Genomic DNA, 25,745 nt, shown 5'->3' on the forward strand with positions numbered 1-25,745 from the left:
TTTGGATAGATGCCTACCTGGAGCTGCTTGCAAGAGAAGGGTGCCGCCACCTTAGAGTTATTGCTTCTAGCATTTCTTATATTGATCCAAAGAGGAAATGCTACAAAAACTGGGATAAGAATATAGCATGTATTAGGAATGGAAACCTATTTAATAACTGTCCAGCTCACAAGATAAGATTGGCACTGCACCACCACATCCTCTGAACATTCCTGAACATCGGAAGATATCACTTGTAGAAGAGGTCTTGCTGGAAGAAAAAGACTTCTGACTGCTATGGGAAGAAGTGGATTCAATTCCTGCTCCAGGAAATTGAGCCCTGTTCAGCTACAATTGCCAACCTTCCCTGTTGGAGGATTCTGCGAAATAAATATATAAACAAGTATGAGGGTAAAACTTTGGATCAGAGAAATGCTACAAATCCATCTTAGCTATAAACCAACCACTGTAGCTATGAAATTTAGCTTTGCTCCACTTAGTACTTTCTGATGTATCTGATTTCAAGGGTCCGTTGTAGGCCTCTGTCTTGAACCTTGCCCTGAGAAATGAGTTTGACATTTCAGAGAAGTTCTCAATTACAAGCTAGGAAGTATCCGAATGCATTATTTCCATATCAAGAAATACCATTTTTGAGCAATAAATCCATCTGTGGATGTTTTTCCCAGGCTTTGCAGAGGTTTACTGCACATAATACTTTACCCAAAATTTCCTCAGGCATATATACCACCCAGTGGATCTCTAAGACACGCTACTAGGCACTAAATATGCTCATGCCCAAAAAACAGCATGCATGCAGGAGGTGGCCTATAAAAGAAGGAAATGCATAATTTCCTGTTGTCATTTGCATTGCCCAATGCATTGGAGAAGCTTCATATTCACTGGAAACCATTCACTTGCCTCAACTGCAGTAGAAAGGTCACTTCTGGACAGAAACCACCATCTGCCCGATATACAACAGCCATTTTCGATTTTATGATTCATATACATCCTCCACCTTTTCATTTGGTATTGGGGGCAACACAAAATAACATCATGGCCTCCAGCCATATAAGGAATGAGAGATTTAATGCATAAGAACTACAGTTTCTTGCTGAGCAGGTGGACAAGGAGATGTTTAGGTTTATTAGGCACTTCCTACAGAAAACAAGTGCCAAATTAATTGCCAGGTCATTACAATTAAGGTCAATTGAGAGTCACCATACAATCAACAATTTAAAAAACGGTTCATTGATAGAATATCGATGTTAAAAATATTGATGTTCAAAATATCGGTAAACATATATAGACTACAAAAATATCTCCTCCCTTACCTACATAGGTAAGTACAAAAATATCGAATCAAAAATATTGTAGTAGAAAATATCGATTTAAATATATATAACATAAAATAATATATATTTAATATCTTAAATATTAATATTAATTTCATCAACATGAATTAAATGTAATAAACATTTTTACAAAATATTATACATAAACGTAATTAAAAAAAATAAACCCACAAACTTAATAATTTTTAAATATATATATATTTACTTTAAAATAATTAATAAAATATTACTTATAATTTATTTTAAAACTTTAAAATTTTGTCAAATATTGTATATATATATATATACATAATATAAAATATAAAAAAATTCTAGAATGAATTAAAACATTAAATTATGAAGAAATATTTACACTTAAATTGCCCAATACAATCAGTGCAACAGTAGGTAAAGTGCTGGATAGCAACATAATTACATTTACTATTCCAACTCCAGTGACTGCAACAGTAGAGAAATTGATGGATAGCGGAGGGGTAAAAATTACTATTCCCACTCCCAACAGTGCAATAGTTGGGAAAGTGTTGGACAACTGAGGGGTAAAATTACTATTCCCACTTCAGTGAGAGCAACAGTAGGTAAAGTGTTGGAAAGCGGAGGGGAATAAATTACGATTCCCATTCTAGTGAGTGCAGCAGTAGTGAAAGTGTTGGAAAGCGGATTGGTAAACATTACTATTCCCACACCAGTAAGAGCAACAGTAAGGAAAGTGTTGGGAAGCTTAGGGGTAAAAGTTACAATTCCCACTCCGCTGAGTGCAACAGTAGAATAAGTATTGGATAGCAGAGAGGTAAAAATTACAATTCCCACTCCAGTGAGTGCACCCTTAGGGAAATGCTGGATAGCGTAGGGATAAAAAGTACTATTCCAACACTAGTGAGTGCAACTGTGGGGAAAGTGTTGGACAGCAGAGGGGTAACATTTACTCTTCCCACTCCAGTGAGAGCAGCAGTAGGCAAAGTGTTGGATAGCAGAGGGGCATCAATTACTATTCCCTCTCCAAAGAGTGCAACAGCGGTGAAAATGTTGGATTGCGGAGGGGTAAAAATGTGTATTCTCACTCCACTGAATGTAACAGTAGGATAAGTGTTGGATAAAGGAGGGGTAAAAATTACTATTCCACACACCTAAAATTAATTACAAAATTACCAAAATTAGTAACCAATAAATTAATTAAAATGAATTAACAACCAATCATTATTTTATAAATTTAAAATAAAAAACACAACACACACCTAAAATTAATTACCGAATTACCATAATTAATTACCAATAAATTTACTAACTTTAATTAACAAAGAATTATTGATTCATCAATTAAAAATAAATTACTTCCCACCCTTCCCACCCTTTACACCATTAAAAACCACAATGCACACCTAAAATTAATTACACAATTACAAAAATTAATTGCAAATTAATTAATTAAAATTAATTAACAACCAATTTTTAATTAATAAATTTAAAAAAATTACTTCCCACCATTTACACCTATAATCACCAGAACACACACCTGAAATTAATTACAAAATTACCCTAAATTAGTTTAATTAATTAAAATGAATTAACAACCAATTATTAATTCATAAATGTAAAATAAATTACTTCCCACCCTTTGCACCTGTAAACACCACAACACACACCTACACATAATTACAATATTTCCAAAATTAATAACCAATTGATTAATTAAAATTAATTAACAACCAATCATTAATTAATGTATTACAAATTAATTACTTCCCACACTTTACACATATAAACACCACAACAGACACCTAAATTACTTAAACAATCACTATAAATAATTACCAATTCCTTTATTAAAATTAATTAACTACCAATTAATAATTAAAAATAAATTACTTCACACATTTAACACTATAACATCTCAATTAAACAAATATTAATAAATAAAAAGTAATCAATACTTTTAATATACTTTAATTACTTCCCACCCTTTTTCCCTATAAACTCACAACCTGCTACAGAACTAAAAACGCAAAAATTAATCTTTTAAAATAAATTTGATATCATTAAATTATTTCCCATCCTATTCCCCTATAAACCCACAACCCGCTAAGGAACTAAAAGAGCAATATTCAAATATTGTTTTTTTAAATAACCACTAAACATTTAACACATATATTAAAAATACAGACAATTCTTACACAAAATACATACATCACATACATATGAAACACATACTAAAATACATAACACTAATAAAAAATTATATTTTTACCAGCTATATTTTTACAAACAATATTAAACACTTAGATACTTTTAAAATCGATATTACTTACCTTAACTCAATTTTCATGACCACAATATTCTTGCTGTTGATACTTTTTACCCATGATATTAATGACTCGATATTTGTGCAACTGGATATTGTGTACTCAATATTCTGTCTCTGCACCTGAAAAAACCATTTCAAAACCTTGGTGTCATGCCTGGGTGCTTGAGTCGAAATATTGTCATGATTTCCTGGCAACTGGGGATGAGCCAGCATCAAAGTGGAAGCTACAACTCGTGAAGGAAATGTTAAGCTCAATCATCAATCCAGCAAGAATTGAGTGCATTGCATCGAGTGCTGAAGCTGTAGGAACACAAGAAGAAGGTGAGTTTAACTAAAGGATAAAATGTTTTACCTTTAGATAAATTGATATTAGAGTTTACTATTGCCAGTTGCACATATTGGTGTCAGTAGAGTACTACGTTGGCCAATGTAGTCGCAGAAGTAGACAAAAGTGGTGTTCTGTAATTATTATGTGAAGGGCCCACAGAGGGTTTTGTAGTACTTATGGGGACATATACAAAAACTAAAGACTGCTTGTCCGTTAGGCACACACAGGCAGATGTTTACTCCGTGCAACATTGACCTTAGCGTGCATGTTTGTGAAATAGCAATACATTATAAAAATCACAACTCAATAGCTGTCTCTAAGCCTACTGTTCATATCCAAGTAGTCCTTATGTCATGTAACTATGTTATTTCTCAGAAGACCTTGAGGAGTTGCCATGCATCACTACCTACATTAAGAGAAAGAAGCCATGATTTCTACTACTCCAGTTAATACTAATGTCATTACCAGCATTAACAGCATCATACCCTCAGCCATTGTGGCTGCAAGTGCAACAACACACAGTGGAGCATTAGATACAACACCAAACAATGCTACAAGAGTCAATAATGCCTTTAGAACACAGATGTCAATCTGTTTGCCAAGAAATATGGGGGTCATTACGATGATGACCATAGCCTGGGACTGCCCTCCTGCAATGCAGCGGTCCTGCATATAGAATCACGATATGACCACCACTGTAGCAGTCACATCTTGCATCTTTACCATTGCAACGGGTGCTGCTGGCTGCAGCACCCGTCGCAATGTTAAAAATGTATGTAGTGCCTGCCACTTAGTGCATGGAAATGTAAGAGGGCACCATTGGTATCCCACCCCAGTGCACCACCACCTCCCCCAACACAAGGGGGCCTGCAACAGGCCCCAGAATGCATTCTCAACCCGCCTTTCAATTACTTTCTATTCACCACAGAGAGTATGGCTGCGGCCAGCATCTTAATCTGGCAGACGGTGCCTGCTAGGCAGGCCAACATTCCAAAGATGCTGACCGACCCGCCAGGCAATGGTAACATTTGCCTGTGGCAGATCCGTGGCGGGCGGTCTTTGTGCACACCACAGTCGTGGTCTGATTCCCCCTGCCATCGTAATTTAGCAGGGAATAGATTGCTGTCTGATGGCCTGCCACCGCACGGCTGGCGGTGGCGGGCCTTCCGCCATCGTAATCACCCCATATGTCTTCTATTTCTGAGCCCACCGTATGTGGGAAGGACACTCAGACAGAAAGTGTTCCTAGCATTGTGGAAGAGCTGGCAGAGTAAGAACAAGAACAAAAGAATACAATGGTCATGGCTGGTGCAGTTTTGCAAAGTCATCTTGTGTGCCCTGGGCACCACCATTTCTTGCTGACTGGTACTGGTGGTAACTGACTCTGACTGTCTCTGGTTCTGCCTAACCAGGCCCCGGGCCAGTGCTATGTTGAAAACACAGTGAAAACATACACATAAATAAGGGTACACTATATATTAGCGTACACTTATAATTCGCACGACCTACCCTATACGTCCCTAATAGATACTAGAGCAGAGGGATTAAAACTCCCTATATATCCCTAGTATATAATAGGGCCTGGCAGTTTAGAGGCCTTCAGCCTTATTATGCACTTGCATGTGTGCTCTGCTGAGAGCCTGAGGTCATTTTAAAAGCAGCCCTGTGTTGCAGCACTGCTTTTAAATGAAAATTGGGTCCAGACTTGGTTTTGGTGGTATGGGCACTTAAAAACTGATAAACTACAATATGTTTTCATATTAGGTACCCACCAGGGTATTTTATAAATACATGGCCCCAGGGGTGGGGGCCATGTATTTATAAGGACGGCCCTTATAAAAGAGGTTTTATATACCCTGGGGATAGACACATTGCACATTTAATTTTCCCCATTGTTGATATCTAGCCCCATAGGATAATATGGCAATTGATTATGAATCCATAACCATCACTGGGAATTAAAGTAAATAGCGTTCAATGTCTTATTAGAAAGGTATTGATAAATCAAACAATATGCTATTGTTGAATATATTCTAAAATAAACATGAACATAATTTCTCTCAAGATTTTTTCTTTGTGCGGGAAGGTATTCCTTCCTGCGCAAAACCAATCCTTTCCATACTATCTTTGTAAATATGGAACATTTCTGCTCCCTCCCTTTCACGCAACACAGTGCAACAAGTTCCCTTGTTGCACGGTACTCTGTGAAATAATAGTAAATGTGTCCCTTTGACAGGGATAACCCACGCAGTCTTTCTCTACTTTGCTTCATTGTGTCCAGCCTAATATAGCACCTAGGACCCGATCAACCACAAATTGTTGTTTTTCATTGACGAGTTACTTTCTCTTTGTCGCTTTTTACGCTTGATATCTTGAAACTTTAAAAAATCATGTCTCTGAATCCTTTCATCCAACTTAATGATCTTAGTGTATTTTTTCTCGATATCAGTTGCTCTTTTCTACAGTGCGTTCTTGCCTTCACACTGTTTGAACTTGACACACATTTTTCTGGATCATTGGCCCAATCTGGGAAATATAAATATTGTGTGGACATCATTTGCTGTCAAAAACATGGAGGATCAAAATATCGAGAAGGTAAGTGTTGTATTACCATTTTCAACTTCACATCTACATAAACACACATATATATATATATATATATATATATATATATATATATATATATATATATATATATATTACCTACTGGCGGTCGCCAGTAGGTATATATAGTTAGGATTTTTTCCCTATGGGATTTTTGAAAATTCTATGTCTAATAACTTTGGCGTTTGTGGACGGAATTGGCTGAAATTTTCTGGAAAATGGAACATTTTGTTTCTGAGCAGCCCCTGGAAATTTGGGGGGGGTTCGTCCAGGGGGGGTCGAGAAAAAAGGGGGGTCCCAAAACGTGTTTTTAACATTGAGTTTTCCATAGGGCGGTTGGCCTCACTTTTAGCCCGAACGGCTGAATGGATTTGCATGAAACTTGGCAAAATTGTAGGGACTGGTAGCCCGATGTGCCTTTTGTAGGTCTCAATATATGTGCTCCAGTGGATTTTGAGATATTAACGTTTAAAAAAAGATATATATCTGTAAGCGCGCTCCGGGCAGCGCTCCGGTCCGCGGACCTTAAGCGTACCGGAACTTCGCGTAGCTAAGCTGATTGGCTCTCCGGTGTCTGTCAACATTCTAAACAGTCCGGAGCGGCCGCCATCTTGTCTCTCGGTAGGATTGAGAGACAAGAGGAGGCCAAAACAAAGGGGGAAATAACCATAAGGGGGCATACTAGATCCTCCCTGACCCCCTAGGTTTAATGTGGAGGTTTTAAAAGGGCCCCGCGGGGCAAAAAAACCAAAAATGTGTTTTTGTTTTTTTTGCGTGGGGAGCGCCAGGTCCGCGAACCGGGAAGCGTTCTGGGCAGCGTACTGCAATGAAAAATGAATGATAGACTTTTCAAATGCTGTATGTTAATTGATTGTTGGTTTTGTTGATTATTTTTTATTTTCTTTATTTTTTAAGCATTTTTTTTTTATTGTGATTGTGTTTCATAATTTATTAAACTTTCTAACATTTCATTGTCAGAAATTTCATAATTATCATTGAATATACATTGTAGTCTCTGAGGGTGTAAAATGTCCTCATTTTCAAGGAGGTTATCTACTGCTTGTACACATTGCAGTAGTTCTTTGTCTAAAGTTTCATCGAAAAATTCAATATCATTTTCATCATTGATTTCTTGGCTGCTCTCTTGCAGGACAATTTGAAATTCAACTTTCTGTTCGCCTTCCATTTTGCCTGAAATTTAGATTAAAAAAATATATATTAGTAGAGATAGGGCACTGTTGGGATTAATTTTGGGCAGTGTATAGTATCAGAGTGGAAGTAGGAATATAAAAAAGTGTATGTGATTTAACGTAAGTAAATTCATAATTATACAAGAGAAGCCTAACTCCAGAAAAAGTTTACCATATTAACTTATAGTGCACAATATACTTCAGTTTTAAAAATAAAAACTTACCTTTAGAAAGAAGTTGAAGGAATTAGTGAAAATCCTATTGAAATGTACACCAAGAAGTAGTAGTCAAAATGGCTGTGTTTTCTTCTCTTCCTTTATATATATTCAGGTATATAACCAATCAAATGTCAGGTAAAAAAAGTAGAAAATGAAAGTAACATTTTAATTGGTTGTCAATTCCAACACTTCAGATGTGTTTTGTGAAGTAATTTACCTCACGGTATTTAGAGAGGTCTACAGGCTAAATGGCTAAATGGAATTCCAATCAAATTTGTGAAAATGGTAGGGATTGGTATGTAGTATGAGCTAGTCTATATTTGGTGAAATTGTCTCCAGTGGCTTTTCTGTGAACTACTTTCCCACCTTTTTTGATGGTGCGCTTCCCAGGGAGCGACCCGGTACGCGAACCGTTGAGCGCCCCGGTTCGCGAACCTTAAGCTTAACAGGAGTCCACCATTTTGTGTTTCGGTCGAATTAAGATACAAGATGGAGGGCAAATAATGTTCAGAATGGGTAGAAGGGGGCACGGTAGACTTATCTTGACCCCCTAGGTTTTGTGAGGGTGGCTGAGGAGGCCCATATGTGCGAAAAAAAAACATTTTTTTTAAAAATTTCGCGAGGTTAGCTCCCGGTTCGCGTACCGGGTAGCGCCCCAGGGAGCGTACTTTGTTGAAAATTAGTGAAAAATGTTAGAGTAAAATAATAATTGTGAGTGATCAGATGTAGGGTAGCTCTGAGAAGAGCTTTTGGGTTTATGGTACATTTAGGTACTTATAAGTAGGTACCAATGCACATTCTTAAATTCAGAGTGAAAATTCTGTTGCCCTCATCTGAGAAGTGAACTCCATCTCCTCTGTAGATATCTTGCATGTAGTAACGCAAGTTATTGTTGTACAGGGAGCCCATTCCATGGTCTCTCATGTAAGCTGAAACAGATTTTTTTACATGCTTCCTCGACTTCTCAATTTGTGGACAAAATTGGTTTGACCACCTCCATTTCTGTCTTTGGCATATATTTGAATATACCAAGGCAGTCTGAGGAAAAAGTGCCATTAATTGCTCAAAGGTGTCCTTTAAAAGCATTTCCAGACCTACACCAGTCAAAGTGCCCAAGTCATTACCTCCACAGTGCACAATTAACAGGTCAGGTTTGGGCAAATGCATAAAGGTTTTCACCAATGGTATCAATTGGTGACATTTTAATCCTCTGTGGCCAAACCACTTAATTTCCACATCTTGTAAATTGAGGTTAGGTAAATTCCTGTTTTCAGTGTACCTTTGAGCCCAGTGAATATAACTATGTCCAACAATCCAGACAGAAAACATGGTGAGAGAAGGTTCTCCTGCAGTCAGATGAAGTGTGGCAATGAAATGGCAGTTGAAAAAATTAGAGTTTAAAATGAAAAAAACTGTGGAGTTTCTGTGTTCATGAAGCAGTAACAGTGATTGGTGGATTTTGATTGCTGAAAACAGAAAGTTAGGGTGCACGGATGAGTTATTTGAAAGATGTATTTTGAATGGTCAATAAAAAATCATTAAATGAAAGAATGCACTGGATATGCAGGTGCACTGAGAGTTCAGAGTTCAATTGAAACATTGTTGTGTGAACTTGCAAACACCAGAAGTCTTCCAAGAGGTGGTTGCCATGCAGAAAAGGCAGAAAGGGCAGAGGGGGGAAGGGTTTTCATTTGAAAAAAAGTGAGGGAAGAGTTTTGATTGGGTGACATGAGAGATATGTGTGAAGAATTACAGCATTTCTGTGCTTTTGATAGCTGCAGACTCTGGAGTGCATACCTTTTGCTCTGCTGAAGACAAATTGGTGTGTTTCTGAGACTGTTTTCAAACTCAAAGTATTTGCTAAGGTGAGAAAATATTTCTTTAATTTAGATAGAGAATAGTGTGCTTTAAGGAGAAAATTATGAATTATGTGGCGCAAATTGCTTGTAAATATGCTCCCACCTGTGCAAGGAAAATTTAGATTTTTAATGTTTGTGTTACATAGCCATGTTAAAAGTGATACAAACATGCTGCAAAGGCAATTAAAAAACGCTTTTATGTGTCTTAAGGACATTTTCAGTAATTTTCCCATGTGCAGTGTTTTGAAATTATGATTTGAAAATCGTTTTTGGGGAAAAGGAATTGTTTTTAAATTTATGACAAGGACATAATGGTGTATGCTTCTTTATAAGGCAATTGACTGTCCCTGATGTTATTTTTCCCATTTTAATGTAAGACCTTTCTCTGTGGCGCAAATTGCTTGTAAATATGCTCCCACCTGTGCATGGCAAATTTAGATTTTAAATGTTTGTGTTACATAGCCATGTTAAAAGTGACACAACCATGCTGGAAAGGCAATAAAAAAACACTTTCATGTGTCTTAAGGACATTTTAAGTAATTTCCCTGTGGGCAGTGTTTTCAAATTATGAATTGAAAATCGTTTTTGAGGTAAAGGAATGTTGTTAAAATTTATGTGCGCCATATGCCCCCAAATTTCTTTTTCAGGGGTGCAGCAGGGTGTTATTGAGACACCCCTACACCTTTGGAAAAATTCCTAATTTGCGATGAGCTAATTGCTAATTGCAAATTGCACCTTCTTTCATATGGGCATCCTGGCGCATGGAAATGAATGGGTAATTTGCAATTAGCAATTTGCTCATCGCAAATTTGGAATGGTAAAGAATCGCTATTTATTCCTTAAAATTCGCTATTTTGGAAATGCAAAATAGTTATATGATACATATGGCGGTTGATGTCTAACAAGATAAGAAGCTTAGGGATACATTTATGATGACTGGCGCAATGAAGTGGACATCACTTACTTCATTGGTAGAGCTTTACATGTATTATGTCCTCTGTATTCTTCATCAAGCGTAACTTTAATCTGCAATCCTGAGTAGGCCTCACCTTAAACAAACCTCTGGATAGGCCACATCTTATCGTCATCCTGAATTAATCATTTAAAATGCTAGGGACAGATTTATGATAGGTGTATGCCTCTTTTGCGCCACTTACAAAACACTGTCCATGGGGAAATGACTTAAAATGTCCTTAAGACACATGAATGTGTTTTTTTAAAGCGTTTGCAATTTTTTGGGTCACTTTTAACATGGCTATGTGACTCAAACAGTCAAAATCTAAATTCACCATGCACAGGTGGGAGCATATTTACAAGGAATGTGCTCCATGGGGAAAGGTCTTATAATGTAATATGGGAAAAATGACATCAGAGACACTGAAATGCCTTATAGAGAAGCATACAACATTATGTCCTTGTCATAAATTTGCAAACCATTACTTTTCCCCAAAAACGATTTTCAAATCATAATTTGAAAACACTGCACATGTGGAAATGACTTAAAATGTCCTTAGTTCAAAATGTGCTATTCCTTATTTTGCGATTGCACTGAAGGATTTGCAAATTTTGCGATTCCTTAAATGCAATGTATCAAACAAAAAATATGTAAAAAATGACATTAAGGATTTGGAAACTACCACCAACTTCTAGTTTGTGGTAATTTGCGAATTCTTTTCAAAAAGCATTTTTTTCCAAAAAACAAAAGGTGCCATATGACGCCCATACATGCCCTTAGGGCATGTATGTGCGCCATATGCCCCCAAATTTCTTTTTCAGGGGTGCAGCAGGGTGTTCTTGAGATACCCCTGCACCCTTGAAAAAATTCCTATTTTGTGATGAGGTAATTGCTAATCGCAAATTGCAACCTTCATTCCTATGAGCCTCCTAGCCCATGGAAATGAATGGGTATTTTGCAATTAGCAATTTGCTCATTGCAAATTAGGAATGGTAAAGAATTGCTATTTATTCTTTAAAATTCGCTATTTAGGAAATGCAAAATAGTTTGATGGTACATATGGTGGTTCATCTGTAACAAGATAAGAAGCTTAGGGATACATTTATGATGACTGGCAAAATAAAGTGCAAATCACTTACTTTATTGGTAGGCCTTTACATGTATTATCTCTTCTGTATTCTTCATCAAGCGTAACTTTAATCTGCAATCCTGAGTAGGCCTCACCTTAAACAAACCTCTGGATAGGCCACACCTTATCGTCATCCTGGATTAATCATTTAAAATGCTAGGGACAGATTTATGATAGGTGTATGCCTCTTTTGCGCCACTGTGCATCACTTTTATGATGCAGCGGCGGTGCAAAAGATTTGCTATGAGGCGACAAAATTACAAATTGATGCTTTTAGGCAGATATGTCATGGTGTAAAAAAAACGTACCACATGAAACCGATGCAGCAGTGATGCAAAAGATGCACCATGTTGCAAGACAGGCCTCACTTGGGGCCATATGTATCAAGCTATTTGGCATTCGCAAAGATCAAAATTCTGCGAATTTCGGCCTTTGCGAATGCTAATTAGACAAATGGTATGTATCAAACAAGTTTGATGCAAAATAAGGAATAGCAAAATTTGCTATTCCTTATTTTGCGATTGCACTGAAGGATTTGGAAATTTTGCGATTACTTAAATGCAATGTATCAAACAAAAAATATGTAAAAAAATGACATTAAGGATTTGGAAACTACCACCAACTTCTAGTTGGTGGTAATTTGTGAATTCTTTTCAAAAAGCTTTTTTTCCAAAAAACAAAAGGTGCCATATGACGCCCATACATGCCCTTAGGGCATGTATGTGCGCCATATGCCCCCAAATTTCTTTTTCAGGGGGTGCAGCAGGGTGTTCTTGAGACACCCCTGCACCCTTGGAAAAATTCCTATTTTGTGATGAGCTAATTGCTAATCGCAAATTGCACCTTCATTTCTATGAGCCTCCTAGCCCATGGAAATGAATGGGTAATTTGCAATTAGCAATTTGCTCATTGCAAATTAGGAATGGTAAAGAATCGCTATTTATTCCTTACAATTCGCTATTTAGGAAATGCAAAATATTCTGATGGTACATATGGTGGTTCATCTGTAACAAGATAAGAAGCTTAGGGATACATTTATGATGACTGGCAAAATAAAGTGCAAATCACTTACTTCATTGGTAGGCCTTTACATGTATTATCTCTTCTGTATTCTTCATCAAGCGTAACTTTAATCTGCAATCCTGAGTAGGCCTCACCTTAAACAAACCTCTGGATAGGCCACACCTTATCGTCATCCTGGATTAATCATTTAAAATGCTAGGGACAGATTTATGATAGGTGTATGCCTCTTTTGCGCCACTGTGCGTCACTTTTATGATGCAGCGGCGGTGCAAAAGATTTGCTATGAGGCGACAAAATTACAAATTGATGCATTTAGGCAGATATGTCATGGTGTAAAAAAAACGTACCACATGAAACCGATGCAGCAGTGATGCAAAACATGCACCATGTTGCAAGACAGGCCTCACTTGGGGCCATATGTATCAAGCTAATTAGCATTCGCAAAGATCAAAATTCTGCGAATTTCGGCCTTTGCGAATGTTAATTAGACAAATGGTATGTATCAAACAAGTTTGATGCAAAATAAGGAGTAGCAAAATTTGCTATTCCTTATTTTGCGATTGCACTGAAGCATTTGCAAATTTTGCGATTACTTAAATGCAATGTATCAAACAAAAAATATGTAAAAAATGACATTAAGGATTTGGAAACTATTGTGGTAAATTGGTGGTAATTTGTGAATTCTTTTCAAAAAGCTTTTTTTCCAAAAAACAAAAAGTGACATATGACGCCCATACATGCCCTTAGGGCATGTATGTGCGCCATATGCCCCCAAATTTCTTTTTCAGGGGTGCAGCAGGGTGTTCTTGAGATACCCCTGCACCCTTGAAAAAATTCCTATTTTGTGATGAGGTAATTGCTAATCGCAAATTGCAACCTTCATTCCTATGAGCCTCCTAGCCCATGGAAATGAATGGGTAATTTGCAATTAGCAATTTGCTCATTGCAAATTAGGAATGGTAAAGAATTGCTATTTATTCCTTAAAATTCGCTATTTAGGAAATGCAAAATAGTTTGATGATACATATGGCGGTTCATCTGTAACAAGATAAGAAGCTTAGGGATACATTTATGATGACTGGCGCAATGAAGTGGACATTACTTACTTCATTGGTAGGCCTTTACATGTATTATCTCCTCTGTATTCTTCATCAAGCGTAACTTTAATCTGCAATCCTGAGTAGGCCTCACCTTAAACAAACCTCTGGATAGGCCACACCTTATCGTCATCCTGAATTAATCATTTAAAATGCTAGGGACAGATTTATGATAGGTGTATGCCTCTTTTGCGCCACTGTGCGTCACTTTTATGATGCAGCGGCGGTGCAAAAGATTTGCTATGAGGCGACAAAATTACAAATTGATGCATTTAGGCAGATATGTCATGGTGTAAAAAAAACGTACCACATGAAACCGATGCAGCAGTGATGCAAAACATGCACCATGTTGCAAGACAGGCCTCACTTGGGGCCATATGTATCAAGCTAATTAGCATTCGCAAAGATCAAAATTCTGCGAATTTCGGCCTTTGCGAATGTTAATTAGACAAATGGTATGTATCAAACAAGTTTGATGCAAAATAAGGAGTAGCAAAATTTGCTATTCCTTATTTTGCGATTGCACTGAAGCATTTGCAAATTTTGCGATTACTTAAATGCAATGTATCAAACAAAAAATATGTAAAAAATGACATTAAGGATTTGGAAACTATTGTGGTAAATTGGTGGTAATTTGTGAATTCTTTTCAAAAAGCTTTTTTTCAAAAAAACAAAAGGTCCCATATGACGCCAACACATGCCCTTAGGGCATGTATGTGTGCCATATGCCCCCAAATTTCTTTTTCAGGGGTGCAGCAGGGTGTTCTTGAGACACCCCTGCACCCTTGGAAAAATTCCTAATTTGTGATGAGCAAATTGCTAATCGCAAATTAAACCTTCATTCCTATGAGGCTCCTAGCCCATGGAAATGAATGGGTAACTTGCAATTAGCAATTTGCTCATTGCAAATTAGGAATGGTAAAGAATTGCTATTTATTCTTTAAAATTCGCTATTTAGGAAATGCAAAATAGTTTGATGGTACATATGGCGGTTCATCTGTAACAAGATAAGAAGATTAGGGATAGATTTATGATGACTGGTGCTTCACCAGGGATGTGTCAGTCATCCTGCGCCGCTGTTCCGCCACCCATGGTGTGCTGCATTTACAATGCGGGGCATCATGGGGCAAAAATGGCACAGATGCGTGATGTATCTGTGCTGTAAAGGTAGTGATTGCTGGAGTTGTATCGCAAGTGCGATGCAGCTCAAGCAAGGCTCAGGGGTGCCCCATCTCCACAATGTTGCGTCAAGACCTATGCCTGCTTAAAGCAGGCGCAGGGTTTTGACGCAGCTTTCTCCTATCTGATTGTAAATACGGCACACCATGGGTGGCAGAGCAGCGGTGCACGTTAACTGGTGCATGCCTGGGGATGTGCCATTTAACATAAATCTGCCCCTTTACATTTAAGTATGTGCAGGACACACAGAGTCGGTGAGGCTTATCCAAGGTTAAGAAGAGATGAGTCCTGTTCACTGAAAAATTAGACATAGTCTTCACCTGATCAGCATTGCTGGACATGGCTAAATAATAGCTGCAAAATATTACTCTTGTTAAACAATTTTACTATTATAATCTCTGAGATTTGTCTCTTACTCTGCAACATCTCATTGTTGTTATCTTTCTTTAAAGATAAAGACAACATCAACATGAGTGACAATCTGCAATCAGTTGATTTTGACCTCATCATTGAACTTGTAATTGAAACATCAGTGGATGTTGATCCATTGGATGATTTAAATCCTGAGGATGAAGAAGAGCGTGATGAGGATGCAGATTTGTCCGAATTATATGACATAGGGTGGAAAGCTGACCTGCTTGAGCCTATGGAAATATAAACATTTATTTTTAAAATGTATAATTAATGAAAAGTAAAAATGTAAACCGTTTAATTTAAAAATAATGACACCTTCAAAAACAGGTTATGTGTAGTGTCTTCAATAAAATATTAAAATATGCTCATAAAATTAGATCAGATTCACATATAAAATAGCACAGGTAACATAAATATAAATGTCATTTCTTTTCTGCTATTTCTGTATTGTAAATTTGCCAAGGACTAAAAAATCTTCTATTTAAAATGTCAAGTAGTGTGTTAAGTTTTTGATCATTGTTATTGATTTACTGTTTGGTAATAATGGTTAATAACATTTTTTATTATATTTTACCACAGATTCAACTGCAGATCATTTCAAGATTTCACCATGCCAACAATAGAAAGACAGAGAAAGGCTGCAAAACGTCAAAGACAGCAGGTGAAACAAAATAAGCAGCAGTCCTCTAACAAAAATATTTGTCAAGTCACGAAGAAAGCACCGGGTAAGAGCACAAAATATTTCATAAGAAATATGTGTAGTAAAAAAAATATTACTACAGAAAATGTTTCAGTCCATAAAAAGAGAAGCAAATCAAATGTAAAGGAAAGGCCAATCAAAAATGTTACTGCTAGAGCAAGAGATAAGTCTGTGCATGATAGTAGAAGGAAACAACAGTTTAGGGACATTCGTAAACGAATGTTCCGCAACAGGATAATTGGCAATTTGTTAAAAAATATTAAGAAAGGTCAACAGAAACTGGTTTTTTATAAGAGAAAAAAAAAAGTTGAGAAAGTTATTGATCAGGCATTTGAAATTAAACGTAAGTTATTTATTTTGATAATCAATAGAATTAGGAAGCTAAACAAGGCAATTTATGATTTCAAAAGAAATAGTAGATGGAAGAGAATAGTTAATCGTAGTAATTTTTGTGAAGTTTTTTCTGGAGAATGGATGCATAGTTCAAGCTGTGAGGCATTTTTTAATGAGGAGAGTTATTTCCAGGATAATGATTTGGTGCATGCAGTTGACACCAGTGGTCGTGCTTATGAAGTGAAAGATGGTTGTCCAGTTGAAAAAGAAAAACTTGTGACAACAGAGACAGAAGAGGTGTTAGGTAATGAGGTTTTAGGAAGACGTGCTAAGGGTCCTGTGTACACCTGGAAGTGTAGTAGTATTTGCAGTGTGCGACAGGATTCCATCAATTTGCTTTGTGATTTTGTACGGTCATTTAATAAGAAAAGTTTGAAGCAGAAAATAAGGTTGTTGCAAGAATTAGATCCTTGCAGAGTGAGAGAAGTAACAGGTTTGCATGGTCATTCACTGGCTTGTCTTTCCAGGAGAGTATGCCAGAGTGTTTTTCATCATTTCAGGATGATAGCAGTGCATCATAATAAAGTGAGGAAATTAGTTAGAATGTTGTATTATGCTAAGAGTCCAGCAATTATGCTTAAACAATTATGCGCTGCTCTTTTGCATGGTTCTGAAATAGATGTGAAGAACATATGTGAAGAAATTGAGTTTTGTTACTTTGGAAGTAAAGAGGAGAATGTTGAAATTGACCCAGAAGAAGAAGGTAATGTGGAAGATAGTGTACAGGTTTCCAGTACAGATAATTTCCAGAGGGAAATTGCGACGTTTCAGGTGAAATCAAGTGAGAGGCCTAATTTCACTTGTGTGTGTTGTCGACGCACTTATTATAAGAATCAGACTAAGTTAGTGTATTTATATGCAAAAAGTGAAAGGGAAAATAATAGTGAATGGAAGGATTTTGCAACATACTTGATGGTAGAAAATTGTTTTGATTTGGGATTTGATCAACGTGTGTGTACTTATTGTTGTTGCAAATTAAATCAAAATCAGATGCCTGCTAGAGCAGTTCATAATAATCTGGAAGTGGTTGAGATTCCTTCTGAATTGAAGGATTTAAATACTTATGAATCTATTTTGATTCAAAGTATCCATCCCTTTCAGGCTATTGTAAGAATGGAGCCAAAGACAGGGAAATTGCCTCCATCAGATTTACAGAGAGGATTAAAGGGAAGAGTTGTTTATTTGCCTCTAGATTTGAAGAAAAACATTAACACAATTGGAGTAGAAAAAGTGGAAGAGGAACCTCTGGTTATCTTAGTTAATGGGGTTCCGACAAAGAATAAGAAAATATGGCAAGATTTAGTAGATGTTAGGAAAGTTAAAAAGGCAACATTGTATTTGAAAAAAAATAATAAATACTATAAGAATGTATATGTTGCAGAAGAGGAAGTAAGTGAGGAAGAGGATAGCGATTTGTGTGCTGGTCAAATTGAGAAAGTAGAACCCTCTACTAGTGAAGAAATATATGAACATTATAGTGTTCATCCTTTGCATTCCAAGGAAGTCATGGGGAATGCTATTGAGTTGTTTCAAATGAAACAAGCCAAAGGGAGTCCCATTAGTGTTTGGGAGGAAAGTTTGGAAGCTCGGTGTTTCCCACAGCTTTTTCCAACAGGTCAGGGAGGAAGATATGATGAGCGACCTCATCAAATTCCTGCTTCTGAATACCGGACTTTGCGATTGTATGCAGGAGATGCTAGGTTTCGACAATGCATTCCCTATTTGTTTCATCTCCTGTTTGAAAGCGATCTGTCTGGACTGTCATATGCAGTGAACCACATCTTGAAAAGTGGTATACACATGCAAAACATCTCAGCAAGTGACTTTATGGATAAAGTCAATGTCCAAGACAGTATTTTGGATTCTCACCTGATTAATCTCATGGCGTGTCAGCGTGGTACTAATGAGTACTGGTACCGTCGTCATGGTGATTTAAAATGTATGCTGAGGAACTTAGGTACTCCCACATGGTTCCTCACTCTGAGCTGTGCCGAGTATGGCTGGGAAGACTTACTTGAATTTCTACGAGAGGCAAATGCTAACGTAGATAACATCGAATTCAAGACACCCGGAGAACTGTGCTCTTTGGATCCAGTCAATGTATGTAGGTACTTCAATCATAGATTTGAAGCTATGATGTCTTTCATCATGAATAAGAAGAATCCACCTCTTGGAGAGGTGTTGGATTTCTTCTGGAGAAAGGAGTACCAAGCAAGAGGTGCTCCTCATATACATATGTTGCTGTGGATCAAGGATGCACCTAAATTTGGAACGGATCCAGAAGACTCAGTGATGAGTTTTATCCAACAGTATTCTACGTGTGCTGTTCCAAACGCAAAGGAGAAGAAAAGCCTAAGAGAAAAAGTTCTGCGTTTCCAAAGCCATCATGTGGAAAGTACTGCCGTCGTAATTTCCGAAACATGGATAAGTTCTACACCAAATGTCATTTCGGCTTTCCACGACCGGTGATTTCTAAAGGAAGAGTAAACAGTTTGATGTCTTCGCTGCGACATAATGTCATGAAGAAATTACCTAAAAACACATACAATTTGAAGAGGAACGAAGAGTCCAAGTACATCAACGACTACAACCCGGTGATTTTGTCCATGTGGAATGCTAACATGGATATACAGTTTGTGGCTGATAACTGTATGGCTGTGGCTCGGTATGTGACGTCTTACATCACCAAAAAAGAGAAGACAGAATTGAAGGATATGTGGGAGGACATTTCCCATGAAAAGAGCCTCAGCAAGAAGTTGTACAGTTTCAGTCTGAAGATGTTGTCGCATCGAGAAATCGGAGCGTACGAATGTTCTGACCGGTTGTCTTCAGCAAGTCTCTATGCCAAGTCCAGGAGTATCATTTGGGCGAGTCTTGGTCTTGCTGCAACGCGTAATCGAGTTCTCAAACCTGTGCGGGAAATTGAGTATTTGGCGGAAAAGGAGCCAAACAGTACCGACATTTTGAAGACCAACATGTTGGATACATATTATCCAAATAGAAGCAGTCACCTCGACAATGTTTGTCTGTATGAGGTTCTTCAAAATTACATATTCAAGAGGAACATCAAAGAAGATACTGAGAAAGGAGTGTATGCTGTAATAGGAAGTGAGGGATGTCTGGTCAAGCAAAGAAAATGCCACTTGGTAAACCATCGAAAATTGAGTGGCGAATCTCCTGAAAAAAAGGAGTTTTTCTATATAGCACTTTTGCAACTTTTCAAGCCTTGGCGTGCAGAAGAGGAACTGCTTGGAGATTTCCTCTGTTACGAAGACTCTTTCAATGCCGCCAAGGAGACCATAGAATGTCCTGCTTTTCCCAAATATGTAGAAATGTTGAATGCGGAAATTGAGCAGGAAGCAACGATTGCAGCCGAGATTGCCAGAGACAGTTCTCAGGACAGTCAGAGTTCTGCTTCATTGAGTCAGGATCCACTAGGAGGACCTGTTATCGAAAATGAAGCTGCCACTGCCATGAATGAAGTGGAAAGAGCCATGGCACATGCTCAGGAGGATGCGGTTAACTTAGAAGAGTTGGAAAGACAACTCAACGTTGAGCAGAGGAAAATATATGACGAAGTTACCATGCAAATTGATCATGGATTAAGTCATGACAAGAAAGAGTGCTCATGTACGTCGTTGAAGCCTGTCCGACTGTACGTGAGTGGAGAAGCGGGAACTGGAAAAAGTTTCCTCATTAAAGCAATTTCATGCTATTTGCAGGAAAGGACAGAGTCATCGCTGTCTTGTGTTGTCACCGCTCCAACTGGACTGGCAGCACATAACATTAAAGGGATTACTTTACATCGTTTACTGATGCTGCCAGTGGAGCATGACAACAAATTACAATATCACAAGCTATCTGGAGATGCTTGTTTTGAAGTTTCAAGAATCTTGAGGAAAATGAAACTTCTTATCATTGACGAAGTAAGCATGGTTTCCAATGTCATGCTTGCCTTTGTGCATTTGAGAATGCAAGAAGTTCTCAAAACAGAGTATGATGTGTTATTTGGTGGCAAACACATCATTGTTTTCGGAGATCTTCTGCAGCTGACACCAGTGAAAGGGCAACCTGTGTTCAAAATGCTCACGCATGAAGATACCAGGAAGTGCCTAGGCAGCATTGGCAACGTCAATATATGGTTAAACTTCAATTATGCTGAACTGCATGAAAATATGCGTCAGGCGAAGGATGAAGTTTACAAGACTATTCTACAAGATGTTAGAATTGGAAAAGTGACCGAGCATGGGAAAGAAGCTTTACATGCACGATTACTGTCAAATTTATATCCAGAACAAGATGTTGTGCCTGAGAATATTTTTCAGAAAATTACTGATAAGAAATCTGGAATATGTTTGATGCCAACTCTTGCAGAATGTGCCAAATTCAACAACAAAATGTTGCATTTAGAAAAGCAAGAGATTGTGAAACTGGAAGCTATTGACAGAGTAGAGCATATGGGATCAACAATTATTTTGTCTGAGAATCTGAAAACAAAATTGGATTCATTAGAGAAGAGTATATCTAAAACTGCAGGTTTTGAAAAGACTCTGAATGTGTGCTTGAACTGCCGTATAATTTTAAGAAGGAATTTACATGTTGAAAGAGGTCTGGTAAATGGATCAATGGGTAATGTTGTTGATTTTGTAAAATACAGAAATAGAGATGGAATTGAATTTTTAAAAATTAAATTTGATGGCATTGAGGAAGTACAGCTAATTGGTCGTTGCTCTGCTAGATTTTTGCTTGTAAAAGACTTATATGTTCGCCGTAAGCAGTTTCCTGTTTGCTTGGCATATGCGGTGACAATCCATAAATCGCAAGGTTTAAGTGTAGACTGTGCATTGGTGAATATTGGCAGTTCTGTGTTCAAGGAGGGTATGGCATACGTGGCATTGTCACGAGTTAGAACTTTATCGGGATTGTACTTGATTGAGTGTGATGTCACAAACATTTGTGCGGATCTAGATTGTGTTAAGGAATACAATAGGTTAAGAAGAGAGTATGCGTCACATTTGCCTCAGTATCCTTTGTTTGAGCAACGTGTGGTAGGCCGGAAACGAACAAATGTGACCAATACTGGGGAGGTTGTAGCAAAAAGACGAAAAGTCGATGAACCTAAAATTACAAGCAGAAACAAAAAGGATTCTGTTGAAGATGTTGTTGGTTTTCAATTTGAAAACAGTTCTGGTGTCAACTGCTATGCTAATGTAGTGGTTAATGTTTTGTTTTCTCTAGAAAATGTAAAAAAAGAGATTGTGGTCAATTCTGATCAAAGATTTTGCAGTTTGTTAAATTCTGTGTTAGAGAAATGTAGCACTGATAGAAGAAACATAGAAAGTGTGTCTGAAATTCGAAATCTGTTAGACAGATGTTCAGGCCAAACACAATTCTCTCAAAATATTCAGCAAGATTGTCAGGAGTTTTTAGTGTATATGCTTGATGTATTGCATGCTGAAGGTGTAGATGTAGATCAGCTGTTTGGGCTTTCTTATCAATGGCAGCATGACTGCGAGAACTGTATGGTATCAAGTACTACTAGTGTAGACTCAGAAAGATTTATATATTTAACTTTGCCAGACAGTAAATCAGTCTCCTTTAATAAGCTAGTAAAAGCAGCTGATCACAACATGGAGTGTAGCCAATGTAAATCTGAAATGATGTCCACATTATTTATACGAACATATGGCCAGTATGTCATTTTAATGTTCCAACGATGTAGGCCTGATGGAACAAAATTGACAACTTTAATAAAAAATTTTGTAGCTTCGCAGTTGTCAATATCAGGAAGGACTTTTGTAACTGCAGCAATTATATATCATGACGGCCCTTCAATAACATCAGGACATTATACAGCTTATTTAAAGTGTAGAAATGGCTGGTCATTCTGCAATGATTCTGTTTTAATTTTCAAAAAAAAATTGCCATATGACCTTAAAAACTCTTACCTGGTGTTTTTAAAACCAAAATTTTAGGGAAAGAATCTCGGGATGTGCTCTGAGGAATTTCAAGAAGTTCTCATGGCTCCTACACTATTTGGCCTTGAGGATAAGTGTAGTACAGAGACATAACTTTTTACCATAACACTGGACGTCATGGAGAAATACATGCACTTTGAATGAGTTCAGAAAAACTATTTCTTTTTATAAGCTAATTGAAGCAGCCAATCAAAACATAGAGTAGAGGGAATGTAAGTCTGCAACGCTGTCTACTGTTTTACATTGCTTTGTGATTGAAAGTGATGTAGAGAATTAAATAATTGTAGTAGTCATAGAGTTAGTGTAAGTCTGCTTCATAGTAAGCAGTATCAGTGTCATAGGAAATGTAGAACATGACTGAGCAAGAAGGGGAAGATATTACTATTCCAGGATTGTGAAAATGATCTTCAACATTTTAATTCTGAAAGTTGCGGAAATGCCAAATGACGGGATTGGCTTACAAGAAATCCAAGAGTTATAAATGGGTTTGACAAGATTTGGCCTTGTGGAAACTTGTGGTAGAGAGCAAGAAGTCATTTATTGCATGTAACATGTTTTTAAAAACGATGGAGATTTTCTTTCAGAAAGTGGCGGGCTGAAAGTAATAACAGCACAAAAGAGTGTAAGCTGTTCATAGGACATCCTTTGACGTCATGGAAAGTAAGTTAACTTTAAGGAGTTCTGAATTCTGATTTCTTATGTTGTATGGGTTTTTTAAACAGAATCATTTTGATTGTGTTTTTTTTCCCCGCTGTTATATGATGAATACCTTCAAGTCACTGTTTTTAGTGAATTTTGATACATTCTGAGAACAGCAAAAATAAACCATTTAACATGTATAATTAATTCTGTACTGTTTGCATTTATGATGTATATGTAGAACTGTGTAGGAGGCATGGAGAAGGTGAGGCTTCTGTAAGTGTCAAAGTTGTTGCATGCAGTGCTGCACTTCTGCGTATTCTTTCATATGCTAGACTACATCTGCACAATGAGATACCTAAGCAAAGGAAACACAAGTGATGTGATTGTGAAATGAGCAAAATAAATTGCACGTATTTCAATTACATCACCTGTGTTTCCTATCATTACGAATCACATTGTGCAGATCAAGTTTAGGTCTGTCCAGGGAAACATAGGAGGTTTGGACTTTGTTCAAGAGTGCAGTGGACATGACTCACTTCATTGGTAGACCTTCACATGTATTATGTCCTCTATTCTCTTCAACAACTCGAAATTTCATCTGCAACCCTGAGTAGGCCTCACCTCAAACAAACCTCTGGATAGGACACATCTTATTGGCATCCTGAAGCAATTATTTAAAATTTTAGTGTCTTGCGACACTTTTCTGAGACAACAGCAATGCAAAAGATGCACCATGTTTTAAGATAGGCCTCACTTCATCTGCATCAAGATACTGTTAGTTTAAAATGTATATCTTTAGGACTGTGTAGGGGGCCTGGAGAAGCAGAAGCTTCTGTAAGTGTCAAAGTTGTTGAAAAACTGTTTGTCCTTCAATCTTTTCCCTTGTCTTTTGTAATTTTTAAATACATGTTTTAATATTTTTGAAATGTTTGTTCTCTCTTTCACAGATTGAAAGTATAAAAACAAAAAGTGAGTAATTTAACGACAATTATAAGGTAAATGCTTTGTACTCTTTTTGTTACATTTCTATCACATTCACCTACTATTAGTTCCACTGCTTCATTTCTTTAACCCTCAGTTTCCTGCCTTTGCTACTTCCCTCATTCCTTTCTCTATTACCTACTTACTCAACTCCTTCCACTCTTTTTCTCAGTCCCTCTCTTCTCATAGTTCCTCACTCTTGTTCACTCACTCCATCTCTATTACTCTTAGTGTCTTTGACTGATCACTCTATCACTACTTGTTCATAATGCTTTCTCTGTGTAGTTGAAGCACACTAAGGGGCATATTATGAATACAGCCAATAAAATTATTGCTCTTTTTATTGGCAGAAAACTGGTGCAAAAGTGGTTTTAGCGGCAGTTTTCTGCCGCTAAAAGCAGCTTTAGCGACACATTTCTGCCAATAAAAGCTGCAAAACTTTTATTGCCTATGTTGATGATATGGCTCTATGTTACTTACATTTCTTTGCTGTTTCAATTAATCTTTTTCTGTTATTTTTTGTTTTCTGTTTTCTATTTTTTCTCTCTGTTATTCCTCATGTTTTAATCTTATTTTGAACATTCACTCACATTCTCCAAGAAACTCTTCTTTGTTAATGTTATACTCTCTTTTTTTTTCTTTCACTTCGTTATCTATTTTGTTTTTCACAATTATACCCTCTTCCGTCTTTTCTTCGGTAAATAGATCTATTAAACAGTATCTCTTCTTTACTCCCTATAGCTGTCTTTCTTTTAACATCACTCTCTGTTTACTTTCCTTATACTTACTCTTTTTTATTTTTTTTATTTTTTTGGGTTAGCTCCCGGTCCGCGTACCGGGAAGCTAACCCGGGAGCGAACCAAAAGAAATAGAGCTTGCCAGAGTGCTAAACATTCTAGCAATTTTTTTTGAAAGGGAAGGTAGTTCTGAAAAGAATTTTTTTTTTAATATTTTTGTTGTTTTATATATTTTTTTTTTTTTTGAACATTTTTTGTTTTTTTTGTAATTTTTGAACGATTTTATATTTTTTTTGGTTTTTTTGGGGGGGGGGAAACAACAAAAAACAGGCGTTGAAAAGGGCTCAACAGGAGCAAAAAAAAAATTACTGGGGGCGGTTAGGGCAATCATGGTGTTCATACGCCAGGTTTATAGCATTGATGCTCATGTTGCCACACGCTAACAACGCACGACAGTGCATACAAGAGTGTATCATGTGGCCAAAATTCTCTTGTATATTTGGCACAGTTTCCCGTGCCTCTTCTGGTGTTAACGCAATTGGTAATCTTGGTCTGGCCACAGGAGTTGGTCTTGGATTGTCCTGCATATCCCTTATTTCCGCCCGGCTGTAATTTAGTGGATGCTTCCTTGTCATGTGCCTGTGCATTGTGTGATTTCCGTAACTATATTTCTTGTCCGTCCCTCTTG

Source organism: Lissotriton helveticus, chromosome 3_2, assembly GCF_964261635.1.
Source record: "Lissotriton helveticus chromosome 3_2, aLisHel1.1, whole genome shotgun sequence".
Classification (NCBI taxonomy): domain Eukaryota; kingdom Metazoa; phylum Chordata; class Amphibia; order Caudata; family Salamandridae; genus Lissotriton; species Lissotriton helveticus.